The 8226-nt window shown below is 40.1% G+C and overlaps 1 pseudogene; it reads left to right on the top strand.

Moving 5' to 3' along the window:
- The first annotated feature begins 365 nt into the window (after positions 1–365).
- LOC145392765 (5S ribosomal RNA) lies at positions 366–484 on the top strand (annotated as a pseudogene).
- The last annotated feature ends 7742 nt before the right edge of the window (positions 485–8226 follow it).

Raw genomic sequence — 8226 nt, 5'->3', positions numbered from 1 at the left:
CCTTTAGGAGAAAAGGAAATTATAATATCACTGATTAAACACACGAAAAAAGTGTTAAATAAGGAGACATGGAAGCAGAGAAAGACGAGAATACGCAAAGATACGGGAGCAACTGAAGGATGAGATGGTACGCTGTGTTAACGGGAAAGTCATACAAATACAATGAAATACGAAGGAAACGGAATAAAAAAGTATGGTGAAGAAGTATGAAAGCTGGAGGTAATTGATAATAGTGGAGAGAATACAAGACAAGGAAACAAATTCAGATCAAAGAAAGAAAAATGCCAGAGGAAATGGAATTGAAATGTGGCCTAATTTGTTTTTTATATATATATATATATATATATATATATATATATATATATATATATATATATACCACGTTGAGTACACCGCTTCCCGTCCGATCAGCGAAGTTAAGCAACGTTGGGTCTGGTTAGTACTTGGATGGGTGACCGCCTGGGAACACCAGATGCTGTTGGCATCCCTACGTGTCTAGTGGGGTTGGTGGAGGATTAGTCCCCCTCCCTGTAAAACAATTAACTCTAAGCCCTTGGCCACCCCGTGTGGGATACATGGCGTCTGGCAATGAATGAAAAAAAAATATATATATATACAGTGTATATGTATATATATATATACAGTATATATATATACAGAAAAGGAAAGAGAAAATTTAGCAGACATGTAAGTAGAGAAAAAGAAAGAAAACTGAGAAAGTATGAAGGAAAGTGAGGAGCCGAGATAGGTAGCTGAGGTAGGATGAAAAGGCTGATGAAGATGAAAGTTCGACGGAAGAGACAGGGATTTCTAAAGAAGAAAGATGAATGCGATATACAAAATACTTAAGAGGAAATGAAGAAAATGAGTGTGTGTGTGTGTGTGTGTGGGCGTGGGTTTGGGGGGAGTGTGTGTGTGCGAGAGAGAGAGAGAGACAGACAGACAGACAGATGATGCAAACTTCTTAAAACAGGGAGGAAAAAAATAGAACCAAAGAGAGGAGAGTGAAACTGGTGGGGGGATAGGAAAGAAAATTATGGCCTGTTAGAGAAAGAAAATTAGAGAAAATATGAAGAAACACTGAGGCCTCTCATAATGAAGAAGGTTATATCTAATCCCTCCAGAAAAAGATAATAAAAAAATGCGATATAAATTCTATCTTTCTATCTATTGCCAGACGCCACAGTCCCGTTAGGGGTGGCCATTGACTTTGAGTTATTTGTTTTACGGGGAGGGGCACTAACCCCTCACCAACCCACTTGTTGACACGTAGGGAGCACGTATGGTTTGGTTATATGGTTACCACCCAGCGTTGTAAATGGTTTCTTGGCTTACAGGAAACCATTTGGTTTGTCACTCATTGTAAAGCCACCTGTAAAGAAAAGGAAAGCAATAAGAAGTGACTGGAAAGATGGGAGAAATAGGAAGAGAGGAGGGCAGGTTTGAGAAAGAAAAATGATAACACCCACTAATTCTGAAGACCCATTTACTTGTATATATAAACTGCGATGGGTGTAGCATGTATTGTGAAAGTAGTACATGCACAGACAGCGTTCTGAAAGTGAAGGTATAATGTAGAGACAAAGAGAAGACTAAATACACAAACGCTCTATTACTCCAAAGTGTATTGCAAATGCAGTATATTGTACAGAATGTATTTTACCAACTCAGTGTATTGTTATGGTACTATGTTGCAGAGGCAGTAATTAAGGCAGTAACTATCAGTAAAGGTAATTTCAGTGCCGCCAGAGGCAATAATGTAACGCTCGTACCAAATGAGTCCAGAGACTAACCCTTTCCACAATGTATATCCCTCTTCAATGGAAAAAATCGCCTGAAGGTAGCGAGAATAAAAATATTATAATTATCCTGATACTGGAGGAGTTATATCGTATTACGTATATCATTTTATCCATATACTGCTCAGTCGTTGTGGTTGACGCATCTGCAATAAAAGGCACATCTAAAGTCATGGCTAAGAACGCTTTACATAAACAGATCAATGAAGTGATGGTGGCAGAAATATGGAATAACGAATGCAAATTGACAGACACGTTTTAACCGACAGACAGGTGCTTATTCAGAATGGGATGATAGACACATACATTGATTTATTTACCAAAAATATGATTGACAGGCATTCTGAAAGACAGAGAAATCGATGTGTCTATAGATGAATGTAGATACAGTATTTACGTATAAATTGTACCGGTTGGCTTGCAGGCGCCTGACAAAGACGGACTACTGTATATATTCATGTCGTGTTTTAAGTATCAGGAGGAGCAAGAGATCTGTAAGGCAGCGGAACACCACTTTCGGTCTGGGGAACTGATCCTTCTTCACGCTATTTATCACACATGCATATAGATGTGAAAGGCTATTAGAATGTAGCGTGAGAAATGTTTGTAGAAATGGGCTGTGGTGACTGTGTCTGTGGCTGGACGAGTATATTTCATGCGATAACCTCAGAAGGGTGCAAGAATTTGAGAATATACTGTAACAAAGGACATCTATATTCACCGTTTTACCTGTACACCTTTGGAGTTAATAGACCTAGTTCAAGCGGGTGGATGGACACATACATTACTCATCGAACCACCATAGGTTCTAACATAGATGAATTAATTCATATACAGGCCAGGATGTCCTTTAAAAAAAATGCGTATCAAACTTCCGCAAGTTTTTTGGGGGGTTATTTTTGAGCGATAAATACAGTGCCAACTTAGGTTTATCGCTAACCCGTTACCAACTACACTTGCTGGAGAATTTAAAGTAGAACACAGTTTTCATCAGATGTACCCTTGCCATTAGTAAATAGCTCCTGACGGTTGAGATGCAAACTCATATTGATACAGCATTTTACTACTCAATATTCAATCAATCAATCATTTCCTGTGGCACCCTCGGGGATGCATAGGGCCTCGATGAACTCACACCACCACATCCTATCTTGTGCTAACTCCTCAAGATCTCCCCAACACTCATCTCCAGCTTCCCGTCTCATTGTCCTCATCCACGTCTCTTTTGGCCTTCCTCTACCTCTCCTACCAGGTGCCACCCACCCTGGTGTACCACGTACTATTCCCTGTCTCCTATACACATGTCCTAGCCACTTCCATCGTGAGAATCTAACATATTCATCGATCGGCTGCACTCCCGTTATTTCTCTAATTCTACTATTTGGTATCCTTTCCCACCACTTAACTCCTAATATTTTTCTAAGTGCTTTATTTTCAAACACCAAGAATTTATTTTCCATAGTCACTGTGCTGTACCAAGACTCGTGTCCATAAATTAAGATACTCCTAACCATTACCTTATAAAGTTTGATTTTTGTATGCACAGAGAAATTGTTATTATTCCAAATATTTTTAAGCATTCCCATTGCCTGATTAGCCTTCTTTAACCTTTCCTCGAATTCAAAGTTCAAAGAACCATCCTTGGCTAAATAAGTACCTAAATATTTAAACCTATCAACTTGCTTTACAACCATACCTCCAATTACACATTCCTGCGCATTTTCCATATTCATATTGATTATTTCAGTTTTTCCACAATTAATAACCAAACCCACCTTGCGACCTTCACTCACCAAACAGTCCAACACTCTCTGCATCTCTTCTGGCCCATCACAAATCAAAACTATATCATCTGCATAATCTAAATCCAAAAGTTTCCTGTTCTCTCCCCAAAGTATACCTGCACCGGTTTCTGTTCCAACGCGTTTCATAATGTAATCAATGAGCAATATAAATAGTAAAGGCGATAGAACACCACCTTGAATTACTCCGGACTTGACTTCAAACGAATCACTCAGACAACCATCAACCATCACTTTACAAAATGTGTCCTCATGCATGTTCATAATGACCCTCACAAACTCCTCTGGTATTCCATAATGTCTCATGATCTTCCCCATAGACTCTCTCGAAACACTATCAAAAGCCTTTTCAAAATCAACAAAACAAAGACTTAACGGTACTCTCATTTCATTAACTTGCTGCATCAAATGCCTAACTATAAAGATCTGATCATTGCAACCACGTCCCTTTCTAAAACCTGCCTGTTCATCCCTCAGAATACCCTCAACCACCGGCTCCAACCTATTTAACAACACTCTACTGAAAACTTTCAAAGCTATCGGTGACAAAGAGATTCCCCTCCAATTACCACATTCACTCAGGTCTCCCTTCTTCGGAACTTTAACAATTACACCATTCTTCCAAACTGATGGTAGTAACCCCGTCACCCATATTTTATTGAATAGCTTGGTCAAGATCATCATTAATCTATCCCCCTCCACTTTAAACATTTCCGGAAATAAACCATCCTCCCCTGGTGCCTTATTATTCTTTAACTGTTTTACTGCTTTCTCCACTTCTGCAAGCCTCAACTCTCCTGTTGGTAAAATACATTCTGTACCCGCAATAAAAGCCTGAAGATTGGCACACTTGTCCATTTCTCTCTCTCTCTCTCTCTCTCTCTCTCTCTGATTACATTGGTTTATAAAAAATTTGAGGCAAGCATGAAATTAGGTGTTCTAACCTAATTTTGGGGTGCTGATTTCAGATTCGAAATCCGTTTTCACTCATCACCTAGTTTTTTATATATACATGTACACATGTACGTACTTGTATACATATAGGCGTAGACCCAAAATATTAGCAAAAAATCCATTTACCGTCCTATGGTCTTGGAAGTTGGTTTAAAACGCGCGTCACAACAAGCATTACACCTAGAAGGAATAGGGGTCCAGGAGCACTTTCGTGCCTGGGAAACACAGTGTCCAAGGGTGAACATGAACAAGGTGCATCTTCCCCCTCCTCATATCAAGCTTGACCTTATGAAGAATTTCGTGAAGGCCATGGACAAGGATGGTGCTGGCTTCCAACACCTGAGCACTCCGTTCCCAGCTCTCAGTTCTGCTAAGCTCAAGGAGGGCATCTTCGTCGGACCTCAGATCCGGGAGGTGCTGAAGGATGAGGTATTCGAGGAGAAACTGCCCTTGAAGGAACTGAGAGCATGGGAAGCATTTAAGTCAGTCTGCCGTGGCGTCCCTGGTAATACACGGGCACTAGATTACCAAGTGCGTGTCGAGAAGTTGTTGCAGGCTTATCGGGATATGGGGTGCCGAATGTCTCTTTTGATTCACTTTCTCCACTCCCTCCTCAACTTCTTCCCCCAGAACCTCGGAGCAGTAAGTGACGAACATGGGGAAAGGTTCTACGAAGATATTACTAAGATGGAGAGCAACCACCGAGGAAGGTGGAACCCCAGCATGATGGGGGACTTCTGCTGGATGCTCCTGCGAGACATCAAGGAGGCAAAGTGCACCAGATCGTCCAAAAAAACTCACTTCTGACTGTCTGTAGCACTATGATGTGTATATATGCTTGTATCCATGTAATAGCAATTTTTAGTTCTGTCAGTGTTCTGTGTCTTTTGTTTCTTTCTGTAATATGCCATTTTAATATATGAAATAAACTCATTATGTTATAAATATATGCATTATAAGAAAAAACGGGATATGTGAAAGCAAAAAACTAGAGGTGATTGAGCAAAATCGTTTTGAAATTTGAATTAAGCATATCAAAATCAGTCAAAAACACCTATTCTTAGTTATAGATATATATAATCTTGAAAATAAACAGGAGCACGAGACCCTTGATCCAATCAATCTATATTGATTCACAATATTTCGGACGGTCTTAGTCCATCATCAGGTGAGTACAGCAAGCTCCGAAATGTAAATATTACCTTATCTGAAGATAGAAGAACTAAATCCCTTAATGGTTAAAGAAATTTTTCTTAACCTACAAGCGGATGATAAATACATTATTTTTTTTTAACCATTAGGGATCCAGTTCTAATTCTTAAAATAAGGTCATGTTGATCTTTAGGATCTTGCTGTACTCACCAGATGATGGACTATGACGGTCCGAAATACTGTGAATCAATGAAGATGGATTCGATCATCGCTCTCGTGCTCCTGTTTATTTCCAAGATTCGATACCTTGGTGACCAACCTGCTACAAATATACAGTGTGTGTATATATATATATATATATATATATATATATATATATATATATAGATAGATAGATAGATAGATAGATAGATAGATAGATCGAAAGATTGATTGATTGATAGATAGACAGACAGATAGATAGATAGATCGCCATACGCCTTAGTCTCGTAATAGCTGGCAAAAAACAAACCGCCTCCATGACGTCCTGTCCCCACCATTTCACTGCTCTCCCCCCAGCTCACAACCCCTTTCTCTTATATACTTCTCCACTCTATCCCTCCATGTCATCCTCGGCCTCCCCCTTCCTCTTTCCCACCCCCCTCTACCTCACTCACAAACACTCTCCTCGTTCGTCTCTTTCTCTCTCTCCATCCTCTCCACATGGCCAAACCGCCTATCAGTAAACGCTTTCTCTTACATCCGCATCCACACCAAAACTCTCCTTCACTTACTCATTTTTCAGTCTGTCTCTCCATGTAACTCCACATGCTCCTTTCAATAACTCATTTCCACTGCTCTCACTCTTGACCTGTTCCTTCTAACAAGGCCAAGTTTTTCTTCCATACTTTAGAGTTGGTATCACAATACTATCATGCAGCGACTTTTTTACTTCCATGCTCACATCCCTAATATTCTTGTCACTGCTTTCAGAGAACCATCAACCTTACTTTCCTGTTGTATCCTTTCAAGCACTTCATCCTCCAAACTTCCATCCCTAGTCATCACTCTACCAAAGAATTTAAGTGCACTCATATTTTCGTCATATCCAACCTTACTGTACTTTCAGTGACTTTATTTCTCTCGAAGACAATAACTTTTATATACTCGTACTCTTATGTGTGTGTATATATATATATATATATATATATATATATATATATATATATATATATATATATATATATATATATATATATATATACAGAGAGAGAGAGAGAGAGAGAGAGAGAGAGAGAAGATGGCTAAGTCAAAGAAACACATAGATAGATAGATGGATAGACAGACAGAAATATACAAGCAGACGTGCAGCTGTAGTGAAGTACATACATATACAAAAGGAGAAATAAATGGACAGACATATAGACAAATCGACAAAGGGAGATAGACAGACAGATAGGGAGGCAGGCAAGCTTCAGACTGATTTCTAGCTTTCCACATATTTCGCTTCGTGTACGTCAGATGTCGCAAGGAAGACAGATGCACAAAAACACAAAGAGAGAGAGAGAGAAGGGGGGGGAGGAGAAACTGGGGGGAAGACAGAAGTACATACAGGTCAGAACATTAACATTATTGTGGGAAATCATCAGAGAAACTACCAATGTGCCGGGAATCGAACCCGGGACTCTCAGGTGAGAGCCAGGCAGCATACCACTACACCTCGACCAAGGAATAGGTAACTTACGTTGTCACAATCTTGTAACCAACGTCCCTCCGCCCCCACTGTGGGCCTGAAGAGGGTGAGTTAACCCCCTGGCACTCGGGCAAGTAGATGCTTTTAATCTATCCCAAGCACTTACGGCAAGTCAGAATGAAGAGAGAACCTGTATTATTACACAGGAAAAATCATCAGAGAAATTACCAATATGCCGGGAATCGAACCCGGGACTCTCAGGTGAGAGCCAGGCAGCATACCACTACACCACGACCAGGAAAACTAACAATGGCACAATCTTGTAACTCACCTTCTTCAGGCCCACAGTGGGGGCGGAGGAACGTTGGTTACAAGATTGTGACAACGTGCACATTCACCTGGTCGTGGTGTAGTGGTACGCAGCCTGGTTTTCACCTGAGAGTCCCGGGTTCGATTCCTGGCATATTGGTAATTTCTTTGATGATTTTTCCTGTGTAAAAATACAGGTTCTCTCTTCATTATTGTGGGAAATAAGCTGTGAAATTGTGTAATGCAGATTGATGGATGAACAAACTAAGAGACAGATATACCGGCACAGAAAAAAAAGGATGCATAGATACCCAGCCAGTCAGATAGACAGAGTTACACTTCTAAACATATATCGCCCCGTGAGTGCTCAGTTGAGTGGCTTTTGAATATAGATCGACGGACAAAATGATAAACAAACATGTAAATTTACTATTTCACACATTGATTGGGGATGAGCTGATGGGCTGTGGACTGTGGACAGATGAATAAAACGATACAAAAAGAGAGAGAAACGCGATTCTTTTATTTCAGCCTTGTT

This window comes from Coenobita brevimanus, chromosome 2 (assembly GCF_032717465.1).
Source record: "Coenobita brevimanus isolate Jiangsu-jjx chromosome 2, ASM3271746v2, whole genome shotgun sequence".
NCBI lineage: Eukaryota > Metazoa > Arthropoda > Malacostraca > Decapoda > Coenobitidae > Coenobita > Coenobita brevimanus.
Note: the sequence above shows the minus strand (reverse complement) of the source record. Positions and strands in the feature narration are given on the sequence as shown.